Here is a 13,087-nt window from a genome sequence, read left to right as displayed (position 1 = left end):
ACCATGCCAACACCTCCCATCCACCTAGGAACCCTGACCACTGCTAGGGCTGGACCCCAGCACCACGCCACTATATTCATAATAGTCTTAATAAATCCAAATGTTTCATCCACAAAAGAAAAAACAGTGAGGGTATTTTTTTCACAAAGTAGAATATTATACAGCAATTCAAATAACAACTACTGCTCCTTACAACATTGATAATTCTATCAGACATAATGTTGAGCCAAAAAAGCAGATCAAAGCAAAGTATATATTTATGATTATATTGATAAAAAACTCAAACACAGGCAAAACTAACCTGCAGTTATGGAAATCAGAATATAAATGACATTTAAAGAAGAATGAAATTATGGCATTTGCAGGTAAATGGATGGAACTAGAGAATATCAAGCTAAGTGAAATTAGCCAATAACAAAAAAACAAAGGCCAAATGTTTCCTCTGATAAACAGATACTAATCCATAATGGGGGGAGGTGAAGGAACTTTGGATTGTGCAGAGGGGAGTGGGGGGAGGGGTGGGGCAGTGGGGATGGGAAGGATGGTAGATTGAGACAGACATTATTACCCTATATACCTGCATGATTACACTCTTGGTGTGACTCAGCACCATATACAGCCAGAGGAATGAGAAGTTATGCCCCATTTGTGTACAATGTGTCAAAATGCATTCTATTGCCATGTGCAAGCAATTAGAACAAATTTTTTAAAATTCAAAAAATAATAATATAAATGGCTTTTAGCAACAGGCTGGTTGACCCAGACCAGACACAAAGAAAGCCCCTAGAGTGCTAATTACTAGTCTCAATCTGGGTTGTGGTTTTACAAGGCAAAAATTCAAGCTATTTACTTAATGCTTGGGGTCTTTGTCCTATATATTTCATATTTAGTGGGAGTTACAAAATAACAGAAAGAATCAGATTTTTTTGGAAGCTGTACTGTATAAAATTGCAAATGCCTCCCAGGGAGAGTTCTCATTGTAACCACAGAGCACTGGCGAGGTAGTGCTCTGGTGAGGAGGCACTGGGGGGTAGGGACTGAGAGCCAGGTGAGCTTGCAGTGCTGGCCCATCCCATCCAAGGCCCCATCCAAGACACCAGGCCTCTGTGAGGGCAGAGGAGGAAGGCTGGGAAACAACCACGCAGCCTCCGTGACGGCAGAGGGCCTGGGACACAGGCAAAGGCGGCTCCTGGCTGACAGCAAGACCCATTGGAGTGTCCTGCCTCCAGACAGCTCTGTTACCCAACTTCTTGCTTCTCTGCTTCCTGACCTCTGAGGATGAGGCTCAGCGTTCATGATCTTTCTGGCCTTTTTGAATGACCTACGCACACTGAGCAGAGACTGCAACGTCCAATTCTAGTGAGTCACAGGAAACATGTCATGAGAAATGACGGTTAAGTTTAGAGGGACCCAGATGTACTCAGCAGAAAAATCTCATTCTCCTACCTCTCTCCATTTTCTCTCTCCTGTTTTCTCCTGCTTCCTCTACCCAATCCCTCACTCTCAGTCCACTTAGGATCTTCTCATCGATAAAAATGAGATCCATGCTCCCTTGGCTTGAGGCTGCTTACTTGATATTTGGGACAAGATGCTACAAGGAAGAATATACATAAAAAGATAGAACTCATTCTGGGGCACTCTGCCATCAAGCAGATTGTTAATATAAATCACTGCATTTCCATAACATGGGCAAATTGATCATTTCATTCATGTAGACTTTGTCCAAGAGTTTTTTTAATTGTGCCACAATTTGTCTCAAAGAGGTTTTAAGACACATGATGTTAACCACCATAACCTTCAAGTTGAACTTCAAGCCTGAACCCTATCTAGGTTGGCAATAAATTTGCTTTACTAAAATGTAACAAAGTAGCTCACTGAGGTCTGCAAACATAGCTTACAATAATCAAAAGGGACATAGAAGAAAATGATGGGAAAGTAACTTCTGAGGTGAAAAAAATCAGATAGTGTGCCTTTTCTGGAGAGAGAAAACCCACCTACAACATTGATTTGCTTTACAGTCACCAGGGTCTGTTCTCCTATAACCTTGTATGACTAAATCCTGGCAAGGAGACTCTTGGGAGATGATGTTGACTTCCTTGTGTCCCATACTATGTAAACCAACCAACAACCCAGTTAAAATCTAACCCAAACAGAGGATTGAACATGTTTGTTTGTTTTTGTTTTGTGTTTGTTTTGTTAATAGGCCAAAGTCAGAGGAACTTCCAAGTACCCCCCCGGCTACCCTACCCACACGTCATGACTACCCCACAGGAAAAAGGAAGGAGGATCCCCAGCTACTCTCCCCTCTAATCCTGAGACATCCTGCTCAAAGCAACACTGCTACCTCCCTAGAACCTCGAAGCTAACCTCAGAGACACTAAATTTTAGATTTTATAAACCAGCTAAGGGAAAACTTGTTCTTCCTCTCGCCAATCATAGCTGTGTTTTTGCTGATGAGGGTGTTCTAATGCCACAACTAGACATGGAAAGAAACAAAGGGCAGATGTGAGGAACCCAGACCTGTTTTCATTTTCATAAGAGTATGAAGTCCCGATAGCGTATGGCCCAGTCTGCTCCCTGGATCTTCATTCATTCACCCAATTGTGTGCCCTATTAGCATAAGCTGGAAACTATGCTGGGTGGGGAAAACAGATTTTTTTTTTCAATATTTTTAGCTGTAATTGGATACAATATCTTTATTTATTTTTCTATGTGGTGCTGAGAATCGAACCCAGTGCTTCACACAACCTAGGTGAGTGCTCTACCACTGAGCCACAACCCCAGCCCAGAAAACAGATACTATTTTTTAAAATATTCTTTTAGTTGTTGATGAACCTTTTTTTTTTTTTTTTTTTTTTTTTTTTCAGTACTGGGGATTGAACCCATGGCCTTGTGCTTGCAAGGCAAGCACTCTACTGAGTTATCTCCCCAGCTGATGGAGCTTTATTTTATTTATTTATATGTGGTGCTGAAAATCAAACCCAGTGCCTCACTCATGTGAGGTGAGTGCTGTACCACTGAGCTACAACCCCAACCCCAGAACTGATGCTATTAATAAGCTATAATCCCTGGTCGTGAGAAGCTTAAGCAGTGAGAAGACCTGTATTTGTACACATGCTCAAAAACAGGTCATTATTACTGAGTGTCCAAGTGCCATGGCTGGGGATGTGAGGGCCTCTAACAAGGCTAGCAGTGAGACAGGGCAAAGGGCAGGTAGCTAGCTGATCGTTTAAAAAAAGGAATTGAGTTGCTAAGAGCTAACCTGCAGATAGCACTTCCCTGCTTCACTGGTTGTTAACACCTCCAGGGTAGGGGAAGGATCACACTTTCCAACGTAAGGAATTACCCCCTGGGGCTACTCTTTCCTACCTTTTGGGCACATAGGCAGGAAAGAAAGAGAGGGTGAGGGGGTCTATAAAAAGGCAAGACACCCCCACTCCCACCGGTACCAGCTCTGGGTCCCTGCTGCTCTCCGGAGAAGTCTATCTCTGTCTCTCTGTTCTGTCTCTTAAATAAAACTAGCTTTCTATGCTTGTCTCAGCATTTCTCAGGTGTTTAATCTTCAACACTGGCAGAACAAGGACCCCAATCCTGATTTCCAAGATCGGTATCAGTAGGTGAAAGCACATGAAAGAGGCTAGAAAGAAAGAGAGAAAGAAAGAGGAGAAAGAAAGAGAAAGAAAGAAAGAAAGAAAGAAAGAAAGAAAGAAAGAAAGAAAGAAAGAAAGAAAGGAAAAGAAAGAAAGAAAGGAAGGAAGGAAGGAAGGAAGGAAGGAAGGAAGGAAGGAAGGAAGGAAGGAAAGAAGGAAGGAAGAAAGAAAGAAAGAAGGAAAAGAAAGAAAAGGGAGACATCATGGACCAGCAATGCTTTATTCATCACGGAGGGGCACATCTTGGTGTGGGGTAGGGGGTGGCAATGGGACATCTCTGAGGATATGGTTTTCATATGGCCTTAGCAAAGCCAGGTCATTGGAGGAGCTAGTTACTTTTGGAGGACCCTCTTGACCAGCAGGCCAGGTAACGGGAGGAGTTTGGGGTGGAACGGAGGACAGGTAGGTCACCATATCCTTCAGCGAGTAGACTTGCATCCACCCAGAGAGAGAGGTCCAGCCCTCAGCCTGTTAAGTGTTAGCTTATGAGGAAACACTTCTTGGTGGATGTGAATAAATTAGAGATCTTGACATGGGAGATTATTTTGGATTATCTCAGATTATCTTGGATTATCCTGTTGATCCCTAAATCCAATCACAAGCATCCTTATAGGGAAAGTCAAAGTGATGGAGTGATACGGCTCAGGCCAAGGAATGCCAGCAGCCCCAAAGAGTTGGCACAGTCAGGGATGGGTCCCCCCAATACCCCTGCCCCTGCCAGAACCTTCGGAAGAAATGAGGCCCTGCCTGTACCTGGATTTCAGACACTGCCCTTCAAAACCACAACAGGATAAAGTTCTGTTCTTATGAACTACTAAGCTTGTGGTAATTTGTAACAGCAGCCACAAGGAATTAATATGCCATAAGTTGGGAAAGACTTTCCAAGAAAATAATGCCTGAGCTGAGTTCTAACAGGGCCAGGTGACAGGTGAGAAGTCTGAGGTTGATTGTGGCTGGTGTGTAAAATTCAAGAGGGTGAGAGACAAGAGAGTGGTCACAGGCCAAACTACCAGAAGCCCCGTGTTTTTGTTACTTCTGTTTTATGTAAAGTTTCTTCTTGGTGAGTGAAAGGCAGCTATTGCAAGGTGGTAAGTCATTTCCAGTCTAGAGCTAACATTCTAGAAAGGTCTCTCACTGAGCACCAAGGAGACTTTCACCACCACACCCACATTTCAGTTTATCAGGAAATGTCTGAGCACTATATTCCGATATACCCAAATTCTTTCCCTAGAGCCATTGTTACTATTCAGGTCCCATGTGTTCCTCTGCTTTTCTTCTTGTCTGTCCGTAGGCCTCCCCAACACAGCAGTTAGCGTGCCCCTTTACACCGGAAGTCACATTGCACCACTGGACTCCTTCCCATTCCACTTACAGTGAGATGAGATCCGAAGCCCAACCAATGCTCCCTTGTGCTCTTTACTACACCCCCAGCCTGGCCTCCCTTGCCCACTGGCTACAGCCCCAGTGTCGCTTTGCTGCCATTCTCTGGAGGCACCAATGAAGTCCTGTCTGAGGGCTTTTCACAGATTCTTCCCTTTGCCTGGAAAGATTTGTCCCCAAGCTATCCATGACCTCCTTTGAAGTCTTTGCCTAAATGCCACCATCTCTATGAGTCCCACTTTACTACACTGGGGTTTTGTTTTTCTTCTTCATGTTGTTTTGGTTTGGGTTTTTTGGCACTGGGGATGGAGCCCAGGGGTACTCTATCCCTGAGCTATATCCCCATTCCAAGTAGCCCAGGATGACCTCAAACTTGTGATCCTTCTGCTTCAGCCCCACACACTATATTTTATGTTGCAACCCTCACCCAAGACACTTATTCTCCTTACCCTGCTTTTCTTCTCTCTTTTACTTATCTTCTAACATATCTATAATTTATTAATGTCCATCTCTCTAAAATATCATAAGCTCCTTGGGGGACCTTTTTGGTGTTCACTGTCATAACCCAAATACCTAGCACACAGTAGGTGCTGACACATAGTAGATGCTGAGTAAATATTTGGCAAGTGACTAAGTGAACAGAAGAATGTGACTGGGTGGAAGAGAAGGCACCTGGAGGTTAGGGAGCCAGATGAACTCAGGCAGCTACAGGGTTCCTGACTGTAAAATTATGTGATCAAGGACCAAGACAACTTGAAAGGATGGGAGAAAGAATCAAGTCCTGAAAGTGAACTAACAGGCCCAGGAAGAATTTTTGGGACCAGACTGTGTCTGAGTTCAAATAAATTTTCATAAATATTCTGAAATGGGCTATTTGTTATTCAACAAATATTTATTAGGTTTTTATGGTGTTAGAGGATATTCAAACATCAAATCTTGAAAAATTTTGTTTGATAAATGAGATCTCTAAAAAATTATCACATGTCCCAGAGGAAATTTTTAAGTAGGGTATTCATAAGAATATAGCAACTATAAACAAGCAATGCTCAGAAATCCATTCTCATATATTGCTTGCTGAAGTTTAAATGTAAGCAACATTTCTGAAAAGCATTTTGGTAATACATGCCAATAGCCTGTAAAAAATATATTATTGCTAGACGTGGTGGTGCACACCTGTAATCCTAGTCACTCAGGAGGCTGAGGCAGGAGGATAATAAGTTTGAAACCAGCCTGGGCAACTTAGCAAGACCCTGTGAATAAAAATTAAAATTCAAAGGTCTGGGGATGTAGCTCAGTGGTACAGTGCCAATCCCTACTACAAAATTAGTAATAATTTTTGAGGAAATTAGCTAACAACTTCCCCAAATTAGCAAAAGATACAAAGTTACTGATTAAAGAAGCTTAGCAACCTCTAAAGGATAAAACCAAAGAAATCCACACCCAGACACATCATAATCAAACTACTGAAAACTAAAAACAGGAAAAAGTCTCAAAAGTTGTAAGAGAAAAATTATGCACTACTTACAGGGAACAATTTAAATAATTGCAAATTCCCCCTTAGAAATACTGAAGATTAGAAAGAAGTAAAGGAGTAAAATTATTTAAACGTCAAAATTAATAACTCTCAGAATTCCTGTATCCAGGATAATTTTCCTCAGGACTGAAGGTAAATTCATTCCCAGATGAAGGTAAACTAAGAGATTTCATTAAAAGACACTGAAAAAAAAACATTAAAGGAGGTTTTTCAGACAGCAGGGAAATGAAACTGGAAAGAAACTTGGATCTTTAAGAACAAGGAAGAGAAATGGAAATGGTAAAATATCTGGTAAGTGTAATAAATCATGATTCTTGAGTTCTTTAAATTCTGCGTGGCAATTGAAAACAAAAGTGATAGCATTGTCTGGGGTGTGTCATATGTAAATGTGATCTATGGGATAACCATCGTGTACACAGAGGAGGGTAAAGGACCTGCCTTGGTGATGCTGGAATAAGGATTTAATTAATGGGAAAGATGTTCATGCTCTGGATGAGTTGGGAGCAGGCAGACTGTTCTTCAGACCAGAACAAGCCCTGTGACCAAAAGACCCAGCCCCATCCTCACCTCCCAAACCCAACTTTATCCATCTTTCCTTCCAAATCCAAAACCTTTCCCACCTTTTCTTCATGGTACACTCTCAGTAGTTGGTTTACGGCTATCTGGTGGTCTTTAAAACAAACAATAACTGATTCTACTAATAACGACATCAACCATCTATTAAGTATCTTCTGTCAGACTCTGCACCAAGTACTGCTATCGCTAATTCTTACAAAACCGTTAAGTAGGTAATAGTGTTCACTTGTTTCCTCTTGGCAAACGAGGAAACAGACTCAGCATGTTAGCCATTTTTATACTTGTTTTATCTACAATGACTAGACTTACTAGGTTTTTCTAAGGTGTACCTTCCCCGGAACATTTTGTAGGTTCATTAAAACCCAAACTCGAATGAACTTACAAACGTGTTTCAACTTTAATCTTTGAATTAGATAGCTGACAAAATCAGGCTGGTTGTGTTTATTTTAAAATTGAGTTAGCACACAAACCTGAAAGATATACAGGTCAATAAAATGTTTGGGAGCTGGTAGGTCTTGGCTCTAGGCCACCTCTTGGATCCCAGATAGCATGCAAAAAAAAAAAAAAGCTGAGATAGTTGGGAGGCATTTTGTGCAAGCCACAGAGCAGTTCTTGATTCCTAGTGAGATCGGAATGAAACAATTTATGTTTCCAAGCGTGGATACCTTGGCTTGACTTTGCTGCTGCATACTTATGTGATTTCTTGTGCTGCAACCCATCCCAAGTTCAAAGTCAGATGGATATATCTTAGACATACATGTTGGAGAAAATCAATTTCTATGACAAAGGGTGCGATTCCTATCTTGTCTTGGGGCAGTGTTGGCAGCCCTGTCTGAGCACAGCATGTCCATTCCTGAAAGGCACAGCTCTCTGTGTACTGTAAGTGCTAGTTACCACGGAATGTTTTAGACTGAGCTGTAATGTGCACGGAAAGAAACCATATCTAATCATTTCATTAAAATATCTGAGGGAACTTTTCATGGAGGAGGCCCATGGCATTGGGCCTTTTAGGAGAAGTAGAATTTGGATGTGTACAACTGAGACTGGATGAGATGGGGTATGGAGGGCACTCCAAGTAAAGAAGACAAGAACTGGAAAGGGGCCATGTGGTGGGGACAGAGTTTGGAGCTCAGAGTACGTAATCAAAGGAGGGAAACTGATGGGGCCTGCATGAGGCAGGACTCTTTCAATGACAGTTACTCAAACCCAGTTTAAATTAGGTAAATCAAAAAAGGTAGAGAATTCAATATCTGTCATAACTGAGATACGTAGGAATGCAGCAGGCCTCAGGCATTTTAGATCCAAGGGCCAAAAATGTCCTCAATTTCTCTCTTCCCTTTCCTTAGCCGTGCTCACCAACAGAGGCTGGTCTTGCTGCCTCTGACTCTGTCCCTCCACAGATCAACTTTCTCCAGGTAACCTTGTAGGTCTGGGGGTCTGGAAGGTAGGGAATGCACTCAGTCATTCCCCCTGGCATGCCGCATCCCAGGGAGGAGCTTTGCTCAGAGGACGATGGAAAGTCATGAAAGATCTGATTCAGGGTGGTGGTGTGAGCAGCCTTGAGCTTAGCAAGACCACTGTGCACAATGGTGAGACACGGGAGGCTGATGGGAGAGCGTGGAATAATCAGAATGAGAATGAAGACCTGAAGCCAGGAGTAGTGGGGAGGGTGGAGAACGTCTGCCCTGTGAGGAATGCTCACAGCAGCAGGACCAGGTGGAAGAGGGGCATAAACCAGGCTACTGGCCAGTTTTCGCAATTGAGCTGCCATTGGACGGTGATATCATTCACTAAAAGGTGGGCTATGGGAGAAGGTGAGCTTTCTCAGGGTCAAGTCTAAAGTCTTTGTTGCCATAAAGCAGCATTAACTTTGCCCCTCCCTGTTAGGCTAATCAAGTCCACGTTAGATAGAAGGGAAAATATAGACCCACAGAGAGTCCTGCTGAGAACATGTTGTGGGAGAAGTTGGGCGTATGGAGCCGGAAATCACACTCCGTCATTTTAAAAACTTGTTATTTTTGAGGCCCCAAGCTCCAGAAATGAATTCAGAAAGAAAATGGAAAAAAAAAAAAAAAAAAGATAGATAGCAGGAGCGCGGCCTCCACTAAAAAAAGGCTGTCAGCTGAAACCAATTTGGACAGCTCAGCTCAGTCTCGGCTCATGAACTTCACTTTACCTCAGAAGAGGCCTTCAGCTCAGCCTCGGTATACGCACATGGACACACACAAACACACACACACACACACACACACACACACACACACATCCAGAAGGCAGCACTGGGTTTCACAGCTATTCAGCTATTCCAAAGAGAAGGAAGCTTGCTTTGTTTTTTTAAGTAATAATCTCTGTTTCTGGCCTCACTAACTGTGATTTGTAATGAGAAATACATAGATAAGGTCTTTATCCAGTTTTATGGCATAAAGCTTCTAAAATCTTTGAAATGTCTTGAATCATAAATGTCTTGGGGAATGCTAATTAGAAAACTGTGACGGGGGCTCCTGGACAGCCCCTGGATGCAGGGGAACCAACCATGTGATCAGACGGTTAGAACTTTGAGTCCCCCATCCTCCGCCCTCCTTCAGAGAAAGGAGAGGCACTGAAGGTTGAGCTGATCAGCGTTCATCAGCTTACTGTCACTGTGACAAAATTCCTGACATAAGCAAATTATAAGGAGAAGCTACATTCTGGCTTACAGTTTCAGAGGTTCAAATCCATGGTCAGTCAACTGTGGATTTTGGGCCCGTGGCAAGGCGGAACATCATGGTGGAGCAATGCTGCTCACCTCATGACTGCGAGGAAGCAAAGACGAGAGGAATAGGCCAAGGTCCCAATATCCCTTCAAGGCCACGCCCCCAGTGACCTAACTTCCTCCCATGAGGGCCTCCTTCTGAAGGTTGCACCACCTCCCAACAGTGCCATCCTCTGGAGAACAATCTGAGCCTTCCGGGAACACCTGTACAAACCATAGCCATCACCAGCGACTGATTTCATCAGTCATGACTGGGTAATGAGCCCCCATAAAAACTCAAAAGGACAGGATTCAGAGAGCTGCTGGGTTGCTGAACACATGGAATGCATCTAAACACCCAGAGAGGGCACGAAATCTCCAAGACCTTCTCCCACACCTTGCCCTGCTTATTTCCAAATCAGCTGTTCATCTCTAGCTTTTATGACATCCTTTATAATAAACCAGTAAAAGTAAGTAAAGAACTTTCCTGAGTTCTGTGAACTGCTCCAGGAAAGGACTGAACCTGAGGAGGGGGTTGTGGGAACACCCAATTCACACCTGGTTGATCAGAAACATAGGTCATAACCCGGGATTTGGGATTCACATCTGAAGTGGGGAAGCAGCCTTATGGGACTGAACCCTTACCTGTGCTGTGGGATCTGACTCAACTTCAGGTAGATAATGTCAGAACTGAATTGAATTGGATACCCAAGTTGTTTCTGATGGAGAATTGGCTGTTGGGGGATATATCTCCTGACTTATTTTGGTGACCTGAGGTGAAGTATTCTATGTTGAGTGTTAAAATATAGTAGGAGAAAACAACTAGTTTGCTTTCCTGCTACAGTATTCTACAGATGTTTTCAACTTAATATGTCAAATAAGAAATTATTATTTACAGCCTCTCCCTCCTCAAAAAAATTCTTCTCTTGCCTCAGGCTTTGCCATTTCCCTTAATGGCACCACCCTCAACCCAATTGCTCAAACCCAAATGCTAAACATCATCCTGAGTTCTTTCACCCTCCCACATATGATTCATCAGTGTTAGTATCCTGACACGCTACCTCCGAAAGGGAACTAATAATCTACTCACTATCCTCCTTTTTATTATCCAGTCACATATATTGGCATCTATGTACCAGGAGGTATATCCAAGGTATTTGGTAGCTGTATGTTTAAAAAGTTTGGAAGTCACTCATGGTCTATCAGATTATGGACCCTGCCTACTTCTTCATCTGATCTACTACCATCTCACCATCTTTCTTCAGTCCCTGAGAAGTGTTGTGCTCTTTTACACATTAGATCTCAGTGCTTGCCATTAACTCCACCTGGATCATTCTTCTCCCCACATTTTCCATGACTGGTTCATCATCATCCTTTAATTCTCAGTTTAAATAGCATTATCTCAGAGAGACCTCCTCTGCAAACCTCTGTAAACCTTGTTTTCTTGGGTTTTCCATCACAATACACTATGGTCTGAATGTTTGCACTGCCCCCTCAGTATTCATGTTTAAAACTAATCCCCAATGCAATAGGACTAAGAAGTGGAATCTGTAGGTGACCAGGTCTTGAGGCTAGAGTCCTTACAAATGGGATTAATGTCCTTAATAAAAGAAGCCTGAGAGAGCTTGTTGAGCCTTCCACCATGTGAAGACTCACATAAGGCACAATGAATGAGGAAGTGGGCCCTCATCAGATTCTGCATCTGCTGAGGCCTTGATCTTGGACTTCCCAGTCTCTAGAACTGTGCCATAAACTTTGTTGTTGTTGTTGTTTTTTAAAATAGATTACCCAGTTTGAGGTATTTTGTTATAGCAGCTGACACAGACTGACACTGGACATACTGATTTTTTCTAATGAATGCCTTTAGGTTGACTTGCTTATCATCAGTTTTTCCACAAGAGTATAAGCTTTTTGAGGACAGGAATGGTTTGTGTGTGTGACAATGCCCTGTATCCTATGTGCACCTACCTTAAAAAACCCCACAGAAAATCATGGTAATGAATGAGTGCCTGAAGCATTACTTTGTTTTGCAAAGTAGCAATATCTTTATTTACAAAATAATAGAGTTTCACAGAAACAGCTCTCTGTATAAGCATAAACTTTATAATTACACAGAACCCTGTAAATGATGTTAAGTGTCTGGCCTAGTCAAAGCCCATGAAGGGCCTACTTTGGGGGTGACATCTTTCCCTCCCCTCACTCCATTAGTGATCAGCCAGGAGTCCCAAGATAGGTCATGCCTAATTTGCATAAAGAAGCTGATTGCAGCTGCCCAGCTCAATCTATCCCAAAAACCAAGTTGTGTCCTCTCATCTCAGACACCTCCCACAGGGATAGATCTGTTAAAAGAACATAAAATCAAGGAAAAAGAAACTGAGATGAGTATCAGACACATTCCTAAGCACCAAACCTTCTGGCATACATTAACCATCACCAATGTTGGCAGTTCCAGTCTAAAACCACACATAGACTTGAATGCACTTTTTAAAAAATCTTGTGAAGCTTTTTGTAAAAAAAGAAACACACTTTGGAACTTTGGTTATTCTCATGGTGAAGACAGTGGACAGGCATCTTCATGGGGCAGATCTTTGGCAAATTCATCCCCAACTTGTCCTGGATGTTTGCCGCAGTCAGACAATAGCCTTCACACAAGGTTGTTTCTCAACCAATTATTTCTCTGCAGCAGAACTCTCTCTTGGGATCTCCACAGTAAACTGAGTTTCAGAAGCTATTTCTCTCTACTTTCATACTTTAATATAAGCAACAGGACTTTTAAAAACTAAGACAGTTGACTAGACAAGTGTGAAGGATATTAGGACCAAAGAAACAAAACAAAACAAAACAGACTCTGGTTAGCCAAATTACAGTTCAACCCCTTGGTGCTTCAGTGAGAGAACATGGGGAATGGCTGGTGGCCTGGGCACAAAGGTGCCATAGGAAGGGGACGCTCCCAGCAGGGAGACTGCAGGCCCATCCTGCTTCAAATAAAATGCACATAAATATGATTAACTTGGGCCTTCTTCCCTTTTCATGCCTTATAAGAAACAATGCTTATGAGAACATACCCACCACTTTACAAAACATTCTTGAGTACATGTGCTTGAACTGAAGAGTAAGGTCAATGTCAGACAAAACTGAGGCCTCTTCTCTCCTTGAGCCCCAGATCCACCGGTGTACCAGGTACACTGCCCTTGAGCAGAATCTACTTGCAGCATT

General features: G+C 42.6%; 1 pseudogene; it reads left to right on the top strand.

Moving 5' to 3' along the window:
- Positions 1–13,087, top strand: part of LOC124986317 (high mobility group protein B1-like) — a 54,224-nt pseudogene that overhangs the window by 37,414 nt on the left and 3,723 nt on the right.

The sequence above is a fragment of the Sciurus carolinensis genome, chromosome 6 (assembly GCF_902686445.1).
Source record: "Sciurus carolinensis chromosome 6, mSciCar1.2, whole genome shotgun sequence".
NCBI lineage: Eukaryota > Metazoa > Chordata > Mammalia > Rodentia > Sciuridae > Sciurus > Sciurus carolinensis.
The sequence above is the reverse complement of the archived record's forward strand: the minus strand, read 5'-3'. Positions and strand labels throughout refer to the sequence as shown.